This window comes from Trachypithecus francoisi, unplaced genomic scaffold (assembly GCF_009764315.1).
Source record: "Trachypithecus francoisi isolate TF-2019V2 unplaced genomic scaffold, Tfra_2.0 Lachesis_group10, whole genome shotgun sequence".
NCBI lineage: Eukaryota > Metazoa > Chordata > Mammalia > Primates > Cercopithecidae > Trachypithecus > Trachypithecus francoisi.
The window spans coordinates 103,118,920-103,140,990 of NW_022681455.1; positions in this window are offsets into that span (position 1 = coordinate 103,118,920).

Sequence of the window (22,071 nt, forward strand, 5' to 3'; positions counted from 1 at the left end):
CCTCTGTTTTAAGGATTGAATTTAGGGCTCTATATTTCCCTCTTAGCAGTACTTAAACTGTGTCTCACACATTTTATTATGTTTTATTTTCATATTCACTCATTTCAATATATTTTTTAATTTTATAAGATTTTCTCTTTTACCTAAGAATTATTTTAAAAATTTTTATGCCATTTCCAAGTGTTTTGATATGTTTCTGTCATCATTATATTATTAATGTTTAGTTTGATTCCATTGTGATCAGAGAACATATGCTGTATGGTTTTAATTACTTTAAATTTGTCATGATTTGTTTTATGGTCCATAATATGTTTGACCTTAACATATGTTCTCTGGGAATTTGAGAAGAATGTGTATTCTGTGGTTGAGTGGAGTGTTATGTAAGTGTTCATTAGATTCCATTGGTTGATGATGTTGAGTTTTTATACAACTTTTTATACAAGCCAGCGTAGGCTCAGTGAGACCTTCTTTATATCTTCTACTTTTTTGCTCAGACTTTCTATTTTTTTATTTGTTTAATTCTCATTTCCTCTATTTGAATTCCTCATTACTGTCCAGTGGGGATACAAGCCCTGACTCTCTACTTGGCCATTTGTGATACCACCTACTGGGTGGGTGGGACAACTTTATTAGATCCTGAAGAAAATGAAAGTCTTGGCTTTCCACTGGATATTTATTTATTTATTTGTAATGAGTGAAGATAAGGGATGCAAAATTTTCTTTGTTCTTTGGCTGGAATAGAGTAACTATTTTCTTAATGCTTATTTTATTCCCAGCATCTTCTCCTGATATTGTTTTTCCTTTGGACAGAGAACCAGGTTTTGTGGAGGGTTTTTTTTTTTTTTCCCATATCCACCTGTTGGCATTTTGATTACTGGCCTCTTCAGCTCCAAATCTTGGATACATGTAGCAAATTAAAATCCATTGAATTCATCACTATGTCATTATGTGCCTCCTACAGTTTCTAGCTGGACTGACTTTTTTGTCTCCACCTTTTACAGTATTATTATATTTGTTCCATATATAATGTTCAGAATTGTTAGTTGCACTCAGTAGGAAAAATAGAAAAATGTATGTCTACCCCATATTCCAGGAAGTTTAAATCCTCTATCTATTCTATTTCTTTCATATAAAAAATTCCAACTTCAACAGCCATAAATTTTGACTTAGTAATATTTTGCCAGATGCACTTAATATCTTTGACCTCAACAATGAACCTAATTAGGTTCTTGGATTGACTATAAAGATATCTGGGCCGGGCGCGGTGGCTCAAGCCTGTAATCCCAGCACTTTGGGAGGCCGAGACGGGCGGATCACGAGGTCAGGAGATCGAGACCATCCTGGCGAACACGGTGAAACCCCGTCTCTACTAAAAATACAAAAAAACTAGCCGGGCGAGGCGGCGGGCGCCTGTAGTCCCAGCTACTCGGGAGGCTGAGGCAGGAGAATGGCGTAAACCCGGGAGGCGGAGCTTGCAGTGAGCTGAGATCCGGCCACTGCACTCCAGTCCGGAGACAGAGCGAGACTCCGCCTCAAAAAAAAAAAAAAAAAAAAAAAAAGATATCTGAAGCACTTCGGGAGACCAAGGTGGGTGGATCACGAGGTCAGGAGATCGAGACGGTCCTGGCTAACACTGTGAAACTCCATCTTTACTAAAAAAATACAAAAATTAGCCAGGTGTGGTGGTGGGTGCCTGTGGTCCCAGCTACCGGAAGGCTGAGGCAGGAGAATGGCAAGAACCCGGGAGGCAGAGCTTTCAGTGAGCCAAGATTGCACCACTGCACTCCAGCCTGGGCGACAGAGCTAGACTCTGTCTCAAAGCCTGGGCAACAGAGCAAGACTCTGTCTCAAGAAAAAAAAAAAAATCTGAATTATATAATAGTAAGTCACCATCTCCACTGGGATAATATTTAACTGTTTTCTCCTATAATCCTCTGCAATTGGATGAGGATAGGCTTTTGAGAAATCATATCAAAAATTTGTTTCTCAATTTGGATACTGAAAATAGAAGGCTGTGGATATAGAAAGACACTGTTTATCTCAAGACCAGCATAACTAATATAATGGTAAAGGTATGACTCATTAACCAATCTCAAAAGTGATTTACTGGATGAGGCTGTGTATTAGTCCGTTGTCATGCTGCTGATAAAAACGTGTAAGACTGAGCAATTTACAAAAGAAAGAGGCTTATTAGACTTCCAGTTCCACGTGGCTGGGGAGGCTTGACAATCATGGCGGAAGGTGAAAGGCATGTCTCACATGGCGGCAGACTAGAGAAGAGAGCTTGTACAGAGAAACTTCCCATTTTGAAACCATCAGATCTTGTGAGACTTATTCACTACCACGAAAACAGCACAGGAAATACATGCCCCATGATTCAGTTATCTTCCACTGGGTCCCTTTCACAACATGTGGGAATTATGGGAGTTATAAGATGAGATTTGGGTGGGTACACAGAGTCAAACCATATCAGGCTCATATCCAGTCAACCCTGTGATCTCTTCTACTTATCACCCCTCATTCCCTCCTCTTCAAGCACGCACATCTTCACACCCACAGAACACCAGAATAAGAAGAATTCTAGATTAAAGTAGAATAAAATTAGTTATAATAAGCATAATAGAGGAAATAAAGTTCAAAGATGGGTGATGACCTTCACAAAGATCCATGCCTATTTTGTTTGATTTGAAGGATGTATTGAGAGATGGGAAATAACAACTGTTGGTAATAATGACAAGTTTAAATTTTGTGACATTAGGTTGTAAACTATCATTTTCTCCATACATGTACACATACACAAATAATTTGTTGACAAAGAAACATCTAGGTTTGATCTGTATAAAACCTTTCATTCAGACTGTTTTTACAAGGTAAAATAAGCCATAGATACTTAACCTGTTAAAATATCTGAGTCACTTATTTTTCATAAAATAACTATGGCAGAAATAATTTGTTAAATTTTATGGATGCATTTTTTTTTTTTATCATTCTTCTATAAGCTAAAATTACAGGATCAAGAGGCCCATTATAGCAAGTGATCCTTTTAAAAAGTTGTCATTGGGTGATCCATTCCTTTATTTTTAGTTGCATCCAGAGACCACTTCATATATTTTAAACTTTCTTCCATTCCACACTTTACTTTTCATATTATCAGATATAATTTAATAGCAGATCCCAAGTACTTAATTCCACCACTGAGCACTAATATTTTGTGAATGACGGATGTGCAACACATAATCCTGGTTTCTGTGAGGGAGAATTTAAAATCCATCATTTTCTAATGTCTCTAGGTTGACAGACAGTCTGTAACAGAAAATCGCAAAAAGAAGTGTCAGCTTTCACACTGAACTCAATAGGCAGCGCTGCTGGCCATGGAGGTTAACTGTCTCCACAGTATCACTTACAGACTTTTTGTTTTGTTCAAGACAAATTTACCACACAGTAGATAGCTGAAGAAACAGCAAATCCATAAAGATTTGAAGGTTTAAGAAATGATAGTTGTGAACAGAGACAGAAAAGAAAACTGATGTTTTCTAAGCACTATGAGCCTGTCTTCACTTATTCAAGTTGCTGTAAAAAAATACCACAAAGTAGGTGGGTGATGAACATTTATTTACTGTGGTTCTGGAGGCTGGACAGTCCAGGATCGAGATTCTGACAGATTCTGTGCCTAGTGAGAGCCCAGTTTTCCTAGAGGGCGCTGTTTCACTGTGTCCTCACACAGCAGAAGGGGCAAAGGAGCTCTAGGGCCTCTTATAAGGGCACCTGGTGGAATTAAGTACATGAGATTTACTATGAAATTATATCTGATAATATGACAAAGTGGGAAATGAAAGAAAGTTTAAAACATATGAAGTGGTTTTCTGGATGCAACTAAAAATAAAGGAGTGGATCTTCCAATGACAACTTTTTAAAACTATCACTTGGCATAATGGACCTGTATCGGTCATGTCAATTTTAGCTAACAGAAGAATGACCCAAAAGATATACAGAGAATGCCATTGAAGTCCATAAATTTTAACAAATTATTTCTGCAGTAGTTATTTTATGAATACTTATAAGTCCCATTCACGAGGGCTCTATCCTCACGATCTAATCACCCCAAAGTCCCCACTTCCTAATATCACATTAGGGGTTCATATTTGAACATATGAATTGTAGGAGGGACAAAGACAATCAGATCATGGCAGCCTAGCAGGAACACTGACACTTCATGGAACTCATTCTCTTTTGTTATCCTTCAGAACAGACTTGGAAGGTAATCTCTTTATCCCTTCTCACAGATAATATACATACTTTATTTACATATACTTCTTTAATCCCCACACAGTACCTCTTTATAACAAGTGAAGCAACACAAAGTTGTGTTAAGAAAAGTTAATCATGCTCTTGAGAGCTCCTGCTTCACAGGCATATTTGGGAATCACTAGCACGACCGCAATTCTGGAAAAGTCAAAGAATAAATGTAGAGTGCTTACGCTGGGGGACTCTGCTTCGAGCAGAGAGAACCAGATCTGGTTCTTCAATAGTACCGACAATTGTAGCAGGAAGAAGGATAGGAAGAAGTTTGAAACTGGATAAAACCTCGTTAGTAGAAACCTGGAGAGAATAATGATTGAGCAATATCAACAGGGACTAACATTTGTTGGGCACTTAACCATGTTTGTCTCCCTTAATCCTCCCAAGTGAAAAAAAAAAAAAAAAAAAAAAAAACTGGAATGATTTTCTACAGTTTATAAATGAAATGGAGGTATTTGACAAGGGTTGTACGGCAACTAAATGGCAGGTCTAGAACTTTGACACAGCACTGGGGAGTCTTGTCACAAGTGTTTGGCCTTAACTGAGAATTTGCTAAGGTGATTATAAAAATCTTAGTGGCACTAGAAACCAGCATCAAATTCTATTTTTGACTCTTTTTTTTTTTTTTTGGAGATGGAGTCTCACTCTGTCACCCAGTGGTGCAATCCCGGCTCACTGCAACCTCTACCTCCAGTGTTCAAGCAATTCTCCTGCCTCAACCTCCTGAGTAGCTGGGACTACAGGTGCATGCTGCCATGCACAGCTAATTTTTTGTATTTTAATGGAGATGGAGTTTCACCATGTTGCCCAGGCTGGTCTCGAACTCCTGAGCTCAGGCAGTCGACCCATCTGGGCCTCCCAAAGTGTTAGGATTACAGGAGTGATTGACTCCATTTTAAGAAGATTAGATGCCATTTTTCCAGGGAGTGAGTTTTTTTTTTATGATGTTTGAAAAATAAATGAGACAGTCAAAAATAAATCTGGTAACCATATTAAGCCTGCATTTTAGTAGTATTAGTAGCTAGTTCCTGAACACAATAAATTATGGGTTTATCAAAGTAATTCAGATGATAAGGAATAAATCTGCCCTAAAGTGTGATTAGTAGTCAAAGAAAAGGAAAAATAGCCACGTGGAATACTTTTCAAGTAAATGGATAGAATGTAGTCATCAAATAGACGGCAAAACTGTGCTTCACCTTTCATGTTCTAAGATATTTTTTCTAATGAATTAACAAATTAAATTAGAACATTAACACTTCAGAAGTGGGAGAAGATCTGGCTAGGCTTTTAGCCTCACAAATCTGATTGATTTATTTACATAAATATAGTTTGGAAATATTCGATAATTATTTCAAATTATGTGAAAGGGATGTAATGTTAACATGATGAAATGCTTCATAAAACCCAAGAAATCTCTGATATTTTATTAAACACAATACACTACCATTCCAAATAAATATATAGTAGTTATTAGGGTTAGTAATAAAATCTGATTATTTTTATAATATATGTTGAGTTCTGCAATATCGATTTTGTCTTATTTGTGTTAGGCTATTGAAGCTATACATTACTTACACTGGTTACTGTTTAAATTGGCATATTTATGCCCTTTCTTGTAGTTATGTAATTGGCTTTATTTTTATTATACCATATTCTTGTTGTGAACTTTTTTTTTTTTTTTTTGCTGTTGGCTTTATTTTATCATATATTATCCACCAAGGGGCCTTAAATTAGTTCCTTCAGCCTAGAGGGAAAGGCAAACAGACATTGGCAAAAGCTAAAAATATACATTCCTTTTATTTTCCATGTACTTTCTTGTATATTTCTGCATTAGATCTGAGTGCCTACTTTGTGCATTTGAAACAGGGGCACACTCAGACCGAAGTAAGCCTTTCAAAATCAATATTGTGAGAAGGGCTGCTAAAATTTGACCAGTAACACGAATCTTGAAGTCATCAGTTTTTCAGAAGACTGAGGTGGGGCAGTAAATCCAGGGCAGATGTATGAGGTAATGAAAGGAAATTTAATGGCACTCACACATTGCTGTGAGAACTATTAAGATCCCCCTTTCTCTCTCTTCTACACCTCAAGTATATTATCATGCACTGCAAGCTACCAAATATTCCAGTGTAGTTCTAAAATGAGCTTATAAATCCCCTCACAGAATCGATGGCTGTTGTCAGTCACACTTTGCTAAAATAGGTAAATATCTCTGTCTTCTTATGGTATTTGGGTCCTGTTGATCTTCAATAGCCCTGGCTTTGCTCTTGTCTTTTGTTAGATTGTGTGTGGGCATGCGTGTGAATTACTATTATTATTACTATTGGTGGAAATGTCATAGTCTTCTCATTATTTATTCCTTAAATTCATTTTAAAATATTTTAACAATAAATTTACCAAAAATACTTTGAGTGTCCTCAGTACCCCCAAAATCCAGGGACTTCCTCTTATATGACATGCCAAAAATGATCTCTGTCTGCATAATAGACTCAGAAAATCCTGAGTGTCTCAAAAGTTCATACTTCTGATTTGTGATCTGGATTATTTTCATCTTTCTCTTTGGCCTGAACAGAAGGATGACACATGAAGGTTGGATCCATTAGGCACTCATCTGGGTAAGGGTAAAGTGATGAGAGAGGTTGGGTAGGTGTCAGCTTCAGAATTAACAGCAGACAATAGTATCATACTAGAATGTTCTAAGAATAGACTTGGCAGTTATATGCCAGGAACCAGTACTTGATGAACTTTGTAACATGTCACATTTTAAATTTTATAATGAATTTTCCCAAGTGTGTTTTTGTCATTCTTGGTTTTCCCATTATAGCAAAGAAGGGGGAGAGTAGCAGGAAAGTAACACACGGGTTTTCCTTTGGGACCAGCAAGAAAGAGGAGACTGGTAAAACTAAGTTCAATGCACAGCCACTTGGGGCCAGAATGAGATACAGAAAATCTACAATGATGATAGGTGACATAACCATGCTCAGAAAACTGCTGAGAAGATTCTGGGTCAGAAGGAAGAAAAGAAGAACAAACACTGCTGGGCTGAACCACAAAAGCTGAAATGAAATTCCCTCATCCTGGCATGTAATTCCATTCCTGTTGCTCCAACATTAATTTCCTTGTTTAATGTGATGGAAAAGCGAGGTCTGCTTTTGTATATAAAATTTGCTCAGACTTAAAATGTCCAAAATTTAGAGGTTTGCAGAACAAAAACAACAGTTCTGGAAGCTTGAAGTCTGAAACCAAGGTATCAGAAGGGCTGTGTACCCTTTGAAGCCACAGAGAGGAAACCTTTCTTGCCTCTCTCAGTTTCTGGTAGCTACAAGCATTGCAGGTTATTCCTTGGTTTGTAGATGTTTCGTTGCAATCTCTGCCTCCACTAACATATGGTGTTCTTCCTGTGTCTTCACCTCTGTGTCTCTTTGTCTTTACATGGCCATTTTTACAAAGGCATCAGTTATCCTAGACCAATACAACCTGATCTTAACTAAGTACAACGGCAGTGACCCTATTTCATTCCGAGTCACATTCTCAGCTACTGGGGATTAGGTCTTCCACACATCTTTTTTTTTTTTTTTTTTGCAGGGGCATAATTCAATGCACAACATGATTCCTCTCCTTGCTCCTTCAGGATTGTAAGTGTTAACAGCCATCTCCTGTTGCTTGCACATGTGTGCTTGATCATTCTGTTGGTTTCCAGTAACTCTGCCTATGTTTTTACATATACTTTCTTCATTCAACTCTCCTGGTTGTTTCTCTTGATCATGCCTCCTGTTTCCTGCCAGGACCCTTACCACGGTAAATTGCTTCCCCTATCTTCCCAAAATTCCATGTAGTGTATATGAAGTTTGCCCAGTTAAGATGTCCAAAATTTAGAGGTTTGGGGTAAAAAGGTAAAAAAAAAAAAAAAAGTATGGATAAAGAGCTAGTCCAAAGTTTTGAAGTGACAGTATCATTAATATGAAAAGACAGAGCCCTTTGATTTCACCTTTGGAAGTAAAGAGGCACGTTGAAGTCATCAGATAAGCTGGTGACATCATCAAAGCTAGTTGTAGCAAAATATTATTTTTACTGATGAACTTAGTCTATTCTTTAGACATCAACTGTAATGGAAACTGACAGGAACTAGGAGAAAGGGTAAAGTCAAAATTTCAAAGCCATTTGTGAATTATAAATAAAGTATAACACTATATATTGAATTGTCACTCCAAATCCCTTGCTCAATGATAAAGAGATCTCTACCTGCTTTAAAGTTTAATACTGTATGACCATCATTCACCAAGAGTCAGGTTAAGAAGCTTTAGAAAATGATTACTCGAATGGATGTGCTAACATACATCCGTGTTTGCACCCTTTCCTGAGCCCTTTTCACATAATTTTGTTTCTCTTATCTCCAGCTTATAAAAGGACCAGTTTAAATATTTTAGAAATGAATTGTCAAGTATCACTTTTAAGAGATGAAAATTATCCATTTGGGATGTGTATCTCTGTTATGAGCAACACAATTTAGAATTGCGATTTTAGCTACCCTCAAAGTGTGTGTCCATGTATGCATATGTACATGCACATGTATGTGTGTTTATGTGTGAATTTTGCTACACATTTATCACTAGTCCTTCATGTAGAAATCTTCTGGTCTGAGCGAAAAAATACCAAAGTCTGTGTGAGAGTAACCTTGAGAATTTGCACTATACTTTCCTTATGCAGAGACCAAATTAGTTCATTATTTCTGCTTAAGGGCCCACAAATTTTCATTTTACTTTAATGCATTTCTTAGAATAAATAATGTGAATGTATTCTGACTGAAGTAATTTCTATCAAAAATATCAGAATAACAATGTTAGCAAATGAAATAGTCAGTTTATTCATAGAATTTTAAGTCACTTATTTGCCTGTCTTTTCATCAGTCTGCACCCATATAAATGAATACTCTGTAATTTCAGTGTCCATTGTGGTCTTTTAAGCACAAGAAACTCTTGTGCTAAATACGATCAAAAGAGAAGATCACCGGAACTTAAAGAGACCTGGGTCTAGTCCTAGTTTTGCCTCAAATTAAATAATTCTAGGCCATGAGAGAAACTGCTTTTTCTGTGAGAGTATCATGTATTTTTCTCATCTGTAGAATATAAACATTTTTCTGAGTAATCTCTTGCTTCGTGTCCAGTTCTGTCAATATATGATTCTATGAAATACAGAACTAATAGGAAAAATCTACTATGTTCATGCCATGGATAATTATTTATATATTCATCTCTTGAAACCTGGATAAAAAACAACAAAGATTTTCCGTTAACCTCCTACGGTGACTATATAAGTGGCCAACACAAATAAAATTCTAGTTCATGTTGTTAGTCTTAATGGTTTCTGTAATTTCCAAGTCTCTAACTTGTTTTAAATTATTTTAAAAGTAAATATGATGGACATCTAATATTGGAGGCATCTGAGAAACTTTTACGTAGATGACTTCTAAAATGACTCCCCATTCCCCCCACCTTCTGGTATTCATGTTCCTATACAGTCCCTTCTCTTTGCCTGTAGGCACAATCTACGGACTTGTTTCTGTTGAACAGAATATGGCAAAAGTGATAAGATGTCACTTCCAAGATTAAGTCATAAAAGAAAGTGACTTCCATCTTGGCTTCTGTGTTAGTCTGTTTTCACACTGCTGATAAAGGCATACCCAAGACTGGGTAATTTGTAAAGAAAAAGAGGTTCAATGGACTTACAGTTCCACATGGCTAGGCAGGCCTCACAATCATGGCAGATGGTGAAAGACACATCTTACATGGTGGCAGCCGATAGAGAATGAGAACCAAGCACAAAAGGGCAAACCCCTTATAAAACCATCAGATCTCATGAGACTTATTCACTACCACGAGAACAGTATGGGGAAAACTGTCCCTATGATTCAATTATTGCCCACCAGGTCCCTGCCACAACAAGTGGGAATTATGGGAGCTATTCAAGATGAGATTTGGGTGGAGACACAGCCAAACCATACCAGCTCCCTTGCTCTGTCTTGTTGACCCTTCTCATTTGCTTGCTCTGATGAAGTATGCTGCCATGTCGTGAGCTGCCCTATGGAGAGGCCCATGTAACAAGAAACTTTAGATAACATTTGGCCAATGGCCAGAAAAGAGACAAAGCCCTCAGGTTAATGGCCCATGAAGAAATGAACCCTTCCAACAATCATATGAATGGTCATGGAAGTTGGTTCTTCTTCAGTTAAGCTTTGTGGTGACTTCAGCCCCACCTTCATTACAACCTTCATTACATTAACACCTTCATTACAACCTGAGAGGACCCCAAAACAGCAAGTCCAGTTATGCCCCTCTAGAATTACTGAACTACAGACACAAGAAAATTAATAATGTTGTTTCAAGACACATCTTGGGATAATTTGTTACATGGCAATAGATAAATAATAGACTTTCCCTTTAGCATGAAGAGTGACTATCAACATAGGAGTGGGGCTAAAAGTCTACTTTTAGGGGTCACAGAGAAGCAGTAAAGTAAACATAAGTAATAATTGCAAGAGAGAAAGGTGAGTTCCTCTTCTCCTGGGGAGCTTGGATTCATAGACTTTGATTCATAATAAGAAATCAGAAGTCTTGGAATTAGGAAAAGTGAAAACATTTTACATAGGTCCCTATCTCTTTCTCAAAAATCATTTTGCTTCACATAGACACTGTATATTCTGTACCCACTTACGCATTACATTCTAGCCACGTTTGTCTTCTTCCACTTCCTCAAACAGATCATGTCCTTCCTTACACCAGGGTCAACATCCTTGATGCTGTCACTACCTGGAAAGTTCCTTCCACTTTACTTCATAATGCTGGCTTTTTTTCTTCTTCTAATTTCTCTGATTAAGTATCACCTTCTATAAGCACTTTTCAAAGTAATTCTCTTTCTTTTTTTTTCACCATCCAACTTGTCTTATTTCCTATTTAGATTTATTACAACTTACAATTATAAGTTATTTATCTGCAAGTTTTTCCAGCTACTAGAATTTAAACTCTATTTATATTCTGGGAATGTACAGGCCCACTGTACAGATATATGTATAGACTAGCTGACCTGCAGAAACTTGAGGGAGACTAGCAAAGAAAAGATGTCCCTAAGGTATTTCAACTAAATCTGAAAGATGCATAGAAAGTAAATACTTAACACCATGTCCCCTGAAGGTGTAAGTAGGACTGTTACACAGCAATACCTGACTGATATAATAGCAAAGACATATTTCAAGAAGGAATCATATACTATGCTTATAATGCAATGCAAAATCATCATATTAGATGGTAAGCAGTCAGTTTCTGGCTCTATGAAATCATACTGTGACATCAGAATTCTACTATTTGGTATTTTATAATCTTGAAATAGACTAAAGACAAACTTCCTAAGACCTATATTTTTAAAAGTCCCTGCATTTGAACACCAATTAGAAACAAATGATCTTATTCATCTAATTTCTTAAATAATCTGAGGTAGCAGGGAATGGTACAGTCATCATGGTTAACATAAAAAGAAATTTAAAAATTAAAATGATAATGTGGGAAGGCACTGATTTTTGGACTTTAGGACTTCTTCATTTATAAGTAGTTTTGCTTTATTAATTTGTATGTTTGCCATTATTTTTTATTATATGTTTGTGGTAGCTTCCAAGTCATGAGAAAGTGAAATAGAAACATATGTACTAGTGTTTTCTGATTTGACATATTTGACCTCAAACAGCACAGATGAGCTCAAATGATTTATATATTTGTGTCTATATTTATCATTATTATTGAGTTGTAAATTCCTTCAGGGCAAGGACTATGTCCCCTTTATTTGAGTATTTCCCAAAGAATGGGACTTGGGGAAATACTAATATTTCCCAAAGAATTGGGACTATTTTTAAGGTCCCCCTCACAGTTGAGAGCTTTCCTTCTGTCACTCAATAAAATTGTTCTCTGCCTTACTCACTCTCTGGTGTCCACACACCTTATTCCTCTCGGTCGTAGGACAAGAACCCAGAACTTGCTGAGCTGTGGAGAGCAGGTGTGGAGAGGGCTGTAACACGCTCCTGTTCACTGAGCTGTGGGCAGCAGGTGTGGAGAGAGCTGTCACACGCTCCTGTTCGCTGAGCTGTGGGCAGCAAGTTCAAAGAGAGCTGTAACATGGCCCCATTCACCTCACTGCAGGCATGAAGAAGTGAAGCCATTGGGCGCCATTCCCTCCTGGGCTGGTTTGCCAAACTACAAAGCCAAGACATTCTGGAGTGTTCAGACCTTGAGACTCCCTGTGCGAGAGCTGTAACACCCATTGGAGCTCCACAGTTGCTGGCATCTCCAGGTTTTCAGGCACCACTGCATTCACCATGTCTAGACTCCGGCACGCAATGCAGAAACAATTTGTGGCATGGTTGGTCCAGTCACAGACTAAGTGCAGAGTCCTGGTTAGGTATGGGATCTGGGCCAGGGTGCAAGCCAAGCACAGCCTGCTGGACTGAGTGGGTGGGGTGAGCCTGGCAGGCCTGAGCAAGGTCCTAGGCAGAGGTCATGGTGGCCTTAGAGATTTCCAGCTAGTGAAGCGGCACTGAAGGAATCCTGTAGCAATTAGCCTTCTCCAGGATCACTGGAAAGGTTAGAGCAGACCTCTTTCACTTTCATTTCAGAGGCTTCTTCTCCTCAGATTTTTTTTCTGAAAACAGATGAGACACCAGACCTCTGTCAGCCAGTTAAGAGCGAATAGTGCAGCTACCAGTTCTACAAGACTCAGAGGACAGGCTTGCCAGAGACGACTTTGTCAATCCCCCATCACCCTCAGGTGTTGGAAATGTTGGCTTTGTTCCAATCTGGTTACCCTTCACGGAGGTCTAGCCATCACATGAGATTAGAAGGAAGTTCTGGGGCAATTGAGGGTATCTGGCTGAGGCTGCACTTTGGCATTACCCAAAGACCCCAGGACTGACTCCAGTCCCTGACAGTCCATTACGGTGTCAGCACTAGAACCTCCAGTCTTTCTTTTTACCTTTTCCTTCTTTCTTTTGCAGTTGTCATGGCTCCTATCTCTTCTTTATATATATACAATGCTAAAGGTGTTGTTGCAAACCAGAGATAATATAACTGGGTAGAATGAGCACTTGGCTCAGTCATCAGGAATATAATTTAGAACAATGTGGTTTCTGTCTATTCTTAGGAGCAAGGAGGATGTAATGATTGAGAGTATTTTTCCCCTGTTGAGAAACCCATTAGCATAGGGCAAAAGGCTACTTTCCCCAGGCACCTTCCCCTCCTCTGCATTTAAGTTGTTTTTTTCCATCATGTCAGAAGTCAACATAATCCTGTGAATACAGGGAGCATTTCTATGTAAGGGATTAATTTTTTTTTCCTCTTGGGAGGCATCTTACTAGGCCAGGTCCTTCTGTAATTCCTTTTCTTTCCCTTGTTTGAGGAGGATCTGGTTCCACAGCTTCACTTCAGTATTACTCCAGTGTATCTTCCACACATTGGTTTGGAATCCTAAAAAAAGACTAGATCTGAGGGACCCAAAGGCAATTGACAGTGGAAGGCTAGGGCATAGTGCAAGTGAGCGTGAATAACCTTGCCAACTAGGCCTTCTTGCTTCATGGGTGGAGGATTCGCTTACAACATGGCATAGATGAGGCCTAGGGAACTCAAAGGTTACTGACAGTGGAAGGTTAGGGCACAGCATAGGTAAATACAATTATCCCTACCAATTAGGCTTGCCTGCTTCATGGGTGGAGGTTGCACTAGCATCCATGAGTTGTGCCTATAGTAGGCACCAGGACTTGGGGAAGGAAAAGAGGGAAGAAAAAAAGGAATACATTTTTTTTTCTCTCCCTCACCTCCCCTGGGTTTTTGCTGGAAGAGAAAACAGGACTAAAAGATGCATTTTCTCCTCTTTTTCAGATAGGTAACAAACCACCATCAGCCTGCACTCCTCTTGAGTGCATCCTGAATCACTGTGACTCCTTTGACCCTCAGACTCTGGAAAAAAAAATGCCTTATATTCCTTTGCACAAGGACTTGGTCAGGTTATAGTCTGCAAAGGACAATCCCAATGAAACAGGGAAGGAGCCCTGCTCCTCCTGATATACCCCATTTTCCCTATCCAGGTTTTCTCTCAAGCTTGCCCCATCCTAGATATCCTCATTTTAGGTGGTTCCCAGCCTAGTTTCTGCCCCTACAAGAGATGCCTTGTGACCCCATTAAGGTCCAGGTCCCCTTTTCTGTACAGGACTTAAGGCAAATTAAGGGAGATCTTGGCAAGTTTTCATATAACCCTGACAGGTATATAGAGGCTTTCCAGAATTTAACCCAAGTATTTGAACTCTCCTAGAAGAACGTTATTTTACTTTTGAATCAAACCCTGGCTACCGCTGAGAAGTAGGAAGCCCTGCAAGTGATGGAGAAGTTTGAGGAGGAGGAGGAGGAGGAGGAAGGAGACTTAACTCACACGCAGGGCACAATAACTATTTGGCAAACTCTTAGTCTGTTTTCTGTTGCTTATAACAGAATACCTGGAACTGGATAATTAATTAAAAAGGGAGGTTATTTCTTACAATTATGGAGGCTGAGAAGTCCCAGGTCAGGGGGCTGCATTTTGTGAGAGCCTCCTTGCTGTTGGGGACTCTCTAAAGGTGCAGGATATCACATGGTGAGGGGTTAAGCATAGTAAGTGCCCAGGTTTCTTTTTCTTTTCTTATCAAGCCACCTGTCCCTCCTACACCTATGACAATCCATTAACACATTAATTTGTGAATGAATTAATTCATTCATGACGACTCTGACCCAATCAGCTCTTGAAGATTCTACTTCTCAATACTGACACACATTGGAGATTAAACGTCAATGTGAGTTTTGGAGGGGAAAAATATTCAAACTATAACACAAACTAAGGTAAATTAGATGAAAGATATATTGAAACAACCAGCTATATTTAGAAGTGCATAAAATCACGATTTAATAGAATATGGTTTAGATACAACAAGAACCTCTATATTCAAAATGTGGTCATTTTTATGTCTCCTGAAATAACAGAATAAAAAGTATTTCACTATCTGAGAACAACAATTTGTTGATGAAAAGTTAATTGAAAACCTATTTTATACTAAATTGCATATTGATATTTTACCAAAGGGAAAGGTATCAAATTATTACAATTTTAAGATTAAGGAATTTACAAAAAAATAATAGCAAGCAAGCATGGAGAAATTATTTCACTTACCTCTACCATAGTATCTCAATGAAAGTATCTGGGGCATTCTAATATACTGTGACCATTAGATGGGTTTGAATTTTATCTTACTTTTTTCCTTAGCTCTAAAGCTCACCCTAATGCCAGGCACATTTTCAGGAGATTACTAAAGATTTGGTAGATGGATAGACGCATTGATGAATGAATCAACTAATACTCTTTGGCAGTGGTAAAAGTGAAACTATGTTTAATTTTTATAACATATATCACATGAAAAAGATGGTGAAAAAAATGTATTAGAGAACCTAGTAGCTTCCCTAAGACAAAGAACCAAAAAATCTTCCACAGTCTTGCAAATGTATTTCTCATTGCACTCATTGTTCTCTATTTTTAAATTCCTATTTATTTTGTCAGTAGATGCTTCTTTATGACTATTTACTTATCTTCATATATCTCAACAATAAATCTACATTGTGTCAACAATGAGAAAAGCACAATGCTAAGCACTGAGGATAGAAGGAGACTACAACAGCCATAGTAAGTGTCCCAGTGGACGCTACAGACAAGTAACTCCACCTGAAACAGAAAAATAAGAATGCTGCAAAACTTCTGCAAGTTTTCAGAGGATGTATCTTTAAAATTGAGTTATTTTTAAGGTGGGGCCTTTGGGAGGTGATTAGGTCATGAGGGCAAAACTGAACAACCTAATCCATCTTCAACTGCATGGGGAGATATTTGGATGAAGGTAACCTAGCCTGAGATGTGGAACCTGTTTGCTAATTGTGCTGGGATTCCATCCTGTATCTCTTCCCTATAAGATGGCAGTGTCTCAGCCAGGTACATCAAACTGGAGTGACTTTGTTATTTTAGATGAGCTACAAGACTTAAATGTTGGATTATTCAGAGTTAGTATGGGTTTCTACCACAACTGAAATATCATAACCTTTTAAAATCAGTGGTTCTGTCCATTAGAGTCTGTAAGAATTACTTGCACTGGGCCGGGTGCGATGGCTCACACCTGTAATCCCAGCACTTTGGGGGACCAAGGTGGATGGATCATGAGGTTAGGAGTTTGAGACCAGCCTGACCAATGTGGTGAAAACCTGTCTCTACTAAAAATACAAAAATTAGCTGGGCATGGTGGCACGCACCTGTAATCCCAGCTACTCAGGAGGCTGAGGCAGGAGAATTGCTTGAATTACTTGAACTGTTTGTTCAAAATGAAAATTCCTGGGTTTCTGATTCAGTATTTCTATGAAGAATGATTCTAACACAAATAGTTTATGGGCTTACATTGAAAAACATGGATTTTATTATGTATTTAAAAACTAAATCTTAATATGACATACATAGCTCTTCATAGTATTACCTCAATTTGTCTTTTTAGCGTTGTTACCTACAAAGTGCTTCTATAAATCAAGACTTTTGTAACACAAAACTTTCTCAAATTACATGATTTTTCTTGTCTCAAGACTCGACTGAGTTGCTGAAACTAGTCAACTTAGGATTTCAAATCAGGTTACTAATATCATAACTTGATACTTTGCTAGTTGATTTGATTAGCACCAATCTCTGAAACAAAGCAAAAGGGTACTCAGTATTAATAAATGCCAATTATCTGCCAGATTCATTTTTTTGCATTTGCATATATGCCTACTCATTAAATTGTTATAACACTAAAAATATTATTTTTCTCATTATCCAAATGAAAAACTTGATGTTTAATAGGTAAGGAATTTTCTCATGGTTAAACAATTAGTAAAGGTAGAATTAGTAATATAACCCAGGTCAATGGGTTCCATTTTCATTCCATTAAGCCAGATTGCTTTGGTTATTTTCATAGCCAAACAAATACTGAGAAATAATTTTAAATTAGTTTGAAACTGATCTTAAAGCTTGCATACACTCACTATTGCCAAAGCATTTCCATCTTTATGTAAAAAAGATGTAATAATGCATATAAATGATCTTGCACTCAATAAGAGCTAGTTCCTCTCCCACTTTTCCTCTAGCATCTGTGATATAGTTGATGATGGATGTTTGGAAGGTCGGATGACAGATGGGGCTACATGTCTAGTTTCAAATAAGAAATTTAAAATTAGAGATTAAACTCAAGTATCTCAAGAGGGGAGACTGGAAATCTTGGAGTCTGGGTGATGCTCTGATTCTCATCAAGATTTAATTTGTATGAGAAAATCCTTCTATTTTAATTAGCACCTCTTTGGGATAGAAATACCAGTACACCATTCATTCATCTAAATGAAGAGTGGAAGATGCTTTCCATGATAATAATGAGACGATTTCTTGGCCATCAATGTGGCCTCCAAGAGCCATCTGTTCCCAGAGTCAGTGAGCAGTAAGGATTTATGAACGGCTTCCAACAAACTCTGTGTGTGTGGCAGGAAAGGGCAAATCCAGCTGCTGTTTATTTTCACCAAACATCTTGATATGTTCTTCAAACATTGCAAATTTGATGAAGCCCAAATACAGTTTGTCAAACACTTTTCTTTTCTAATTGGGAAAATGATTTGAATGTTAAGAGAAATTGCAAAATATGATTCTGATTCATTCATATTTGCATCAAGTCACCAATGTTGTAGAGCTCATCAATGCTCCACATCCCCAGGGTCTGCCAAAACAAACAAGAACAGGCACAAACTCTCACACACTGACACAAATCCACAGACACATCTTTTCTTCCAATCTGTTGAAAATTAAACAGGGGTTTGAACTTTTCGGCTATTGTGCATAGAGCTGATATGAACATTTCTGTCTAGATCTTTATATGGACATATGCTTTCATTTTTCTTGAGACTACCTCAGTGTAAGAGGATTCAAAGATGAAAACCCAGGTTACTCAAAGTTCAGTTAAATATGTGCCAATTTAGTGAGTGTCTAGGCATCCTCGAGGGACTTAAAATACCTTGGAGAATGGTTCCCTTGCCTATGACTTTGAGTTAGTCATCCATGAACCTCGGTCTTAGGGCTCATTTGGCTTTTTCTAAAGTAACAGATACTACAGAAGGAAGAGGCACTATGAGGGTGAACAACACAAACACATTCCCTGTGAAATTAAATTAAAAATTAAGCAGCCAGGCGTGGTGGCTCACGCCTGTAATCCCAGCACTTTGAGAGGCCGAGGCGGGCAGATCACGAGGTCAGGAGATCGAGACCATCCTGGCTAACATGGTGAAACCCCGTCTCTATTAAAAATACAAAAAAATTAGCTGGATGTGTTGGGGGGCGCCTGTAGTCCCAGCTAATTGGGAGGCTGAGGCAGGAGAATGGCGTGAACCCGGGAAGCAGAGCTTGCAGTGAGCCGAGATCGCGCCACTGCACTCCAGCCTGGGTGACAGAGCGAGACTCCGTCTCAAAAAATAAAAAATAAACAAACAAATAGAAAAATAAAAAATAAGCAAAATATGTATGTTTATCTGTATGTGTATGTGTGTGTGTGTGTGTGTGTGTGTGTGTGTCTAACTTCAAAATGTGATAAATGCACTGAGGGATTTATACAGAATTCTATAATTCTACTTTTGTCTGAGTAACCAGGAAAGAAGTCTCTGAAGTGGGAAAAAGTAATCTGAAGTTTGAAAAATAAGAAAGAGCCAGCAATGTGAAAAGTAGCTGTATAAGCATCAAAAAGAACATAGCATATATGAAAGTCCTGCTCTCAGGACTTAGAGGTTGGAGTACAGTAAATAAAGGGGAAAATGGATGAGATGAGGCTGAGTCAGGGCAATGTTTCTTTCTTTCATTTTCCATCTTTAAAAATATAGATATAGATATAGATATAGATATAGATATAGGGCTGGGTGTGGGGGCTCTGGCCTTAGGCTGAGACGGGCAGATTGCTGGAGCCCAGGAGTTTGAGACCAGCCTGGGCAAGATGGTGAAACATTGTCTCCACTAAATATACTAACATTAGCCAGGGTTAGTGGTGTACGCCTGTAGTCCCAGCTACTTGGGAGGCTGAGTTGAGAGGATCACCTGAGCCCAGGAGGTTGAGGCCACAGTAAGCCCTGATTATGCCACTTCACTCCAGTCTGGGAAAAAGAGCCAGACCTTGTCTAAAAAAATAATAAAAGATAAATGCAAAGAAATACACATATTGAACAATAATTTATGTATAGTAAAAATGACAAAGATCTCAAGCATGCAGTTAAGTTTTGACAAATGTATATACCCATGTATATACCATGTAATCAAACCTCAAATTAGGATTAAAGGTATAGAACATTTCTGTAATCCCAGAACATTCCATCACATTCAATTCTTGTCAATTAACAAATATTTTGCTACTACTAGTTGCATCAAGAGGCAACCACTCTTCTGGTTTCTACAGACATAAATTAAAATAGATTAATTTTTTTCCTTTTTAAATACACAGGAATCAAATAGTATGTATACCTTTGTGTTTGGTTTCTTACTCTTAAAGTGATGTTTCTGGGATTCATTCATATATTGTATTTATTTTTATTGATGAGTAGTATCTCATTAAATAAAAATACAATTTTTCTACCAACTTATTAAAGAGAATTTGGACTATTTCTAGTTTTGAGCTGAGGCTGCTGCCCCTGACAAAATTGTCAACATTTGGCATTTTTTGCCTTTCCACGTTTTTCATCTATCTTGACTTTTTAGATATTCCAATTCTCACAAAATGTGTTTGTTTTTATTCACTGTTTTTAATGTTTGCTCTAGGGATTACAAAATGCACCCTTCAACTATCACAGTAAAATGTGAGTTATAATATACTATTTCAGGTACTAAGTAAGAAACTTAAGTCAGAATTCATCTATTTACCTTCTCCCATTCTTTATGCTGTCATTACTCACATATGTAAGTATACATGTAATAGCCATATGTAGAAAATATGTATATATTTTTTCTACTACAAATTAAATTTCAAAATACATTACATTTATTTTTAAACAATTGTCTTTAAAACAAAATAAGAAAAGAAAAAGGAAATAATCTTCTGTATTAAAGTACATTTAAAAATGTCCAGCATTCCTTTCTACAGAAATTGAGCTTCTATGTGGTATAAATTCCAAGTATAAAACACTTGTAGCATTTCTTGTTGTAGAGATCTATGAACGGCTTATCCATTTCTGAAATGTATTTCATTAAGAGTTATTTGAATATGCTCTTCTTAGATACTTTTGTAGAACAGGTATGGCTTTTAGTTTAGGGTGTTTTTTTTTCCCACCTTGATGAGATCAAGGCAATGACAGTCTTTTGTAATTTTCCACAAAGTAACTGAAAGGTGAAGATTTTCCAAAGGGTAAGATTTTTAAGATCTTGTATATACTTAAGTGAACGATGCCATTGGCTGTAGTGCAGAAAAGAAAAAATTATCATATAAATAAGTTTTCCAAGTAAATTAAACAAATTTTTATAAATGAGATAGAAAAAAGGGATGAATTAAAAAATAAAGGAGAGGATAGTAATACGTAGCCTGAAGGGTTCTATGAGACATGAGAGTGAGTGTGGTGTGTTGCATATGAAGGGCATCTTTTTGATGTGAGTTAAATATGAATTGGCCTTTAATATTTGATGATGGAGAAGACTCTGCTTATGAAGCTCAATTATGTTAAAAATTAGCTATTATCAAATAACTAAAAGACACATGCAATTAAACTTTTAGGTAGGTGGGATGAGAAAATGTGTCTAGTTTATTAATCCAGGTTAACTGGGGTAATTGTATTCTTATCTATATCCAAAAGGGGTTGGGATTTGGAGAGGCGGCTTCATGAGCTATTTTAGGAAATGGGACTAGGTTTGTTTAAAACATCAGAAGCCAGTGCTCAGTTCTAAACTATGTAGAGCAACAGATACATAGAAAATTGGCATACCACTTGAAATATGTTTGACGTATAATAATTGCCCAGCAGATGTTAGATTATTTCAGTTCTCTTAACCATTCCTATCCTGCACATGTATGTGAGTGCATGTGGGTGTGCATTCATTCATACATGTACCTACATACACACTCCTCTTTTGACATTTCCCCCAAGTGTTTGCACAAATACGGTGATAAATGCCAGTATGATAATCATGGATTCAAAAGGGAAGAATCTTCTTCCTTTAGAAAAATATAAACTAGGGAGATTTCCACAGGGTATTAAAGGAATGATGAGGCCACAAAGAAGGAGTAGTCATACCCTGTGCCCATACGCATGCAAAGTCCTATTATCTGAGGGTATTAGGAATGTTTAGAGTTTGATGCATTTATAGAATTCACAGTGTGTTTTTTGTTTTTTTTTTTATTTTGTTTTGTTTGTTTTTCTCGAGACAGATTCTTGCTCTGTTGCCCAGGCTGGAGTGCAATGGTGCAATCTTGGTTCACTGCAACCTCTGCCTCCGGGGTTCAAGCGATTCTCCTGCCTCAGCCTCCCTAGTAGCCAGGATTATGGGTGTGCACCATCACGCCTGGCTAATTTTTTGTATTTTTTTTAGTAGAGACGGCGGGGGGGGGGGGGAGGTTTCACCATGTTGACCAGGCTGGTCTCGAACTCCTGATCTCATGATCTGCCCACCTTGACTGCCCAAAGTACTGTAATTCCA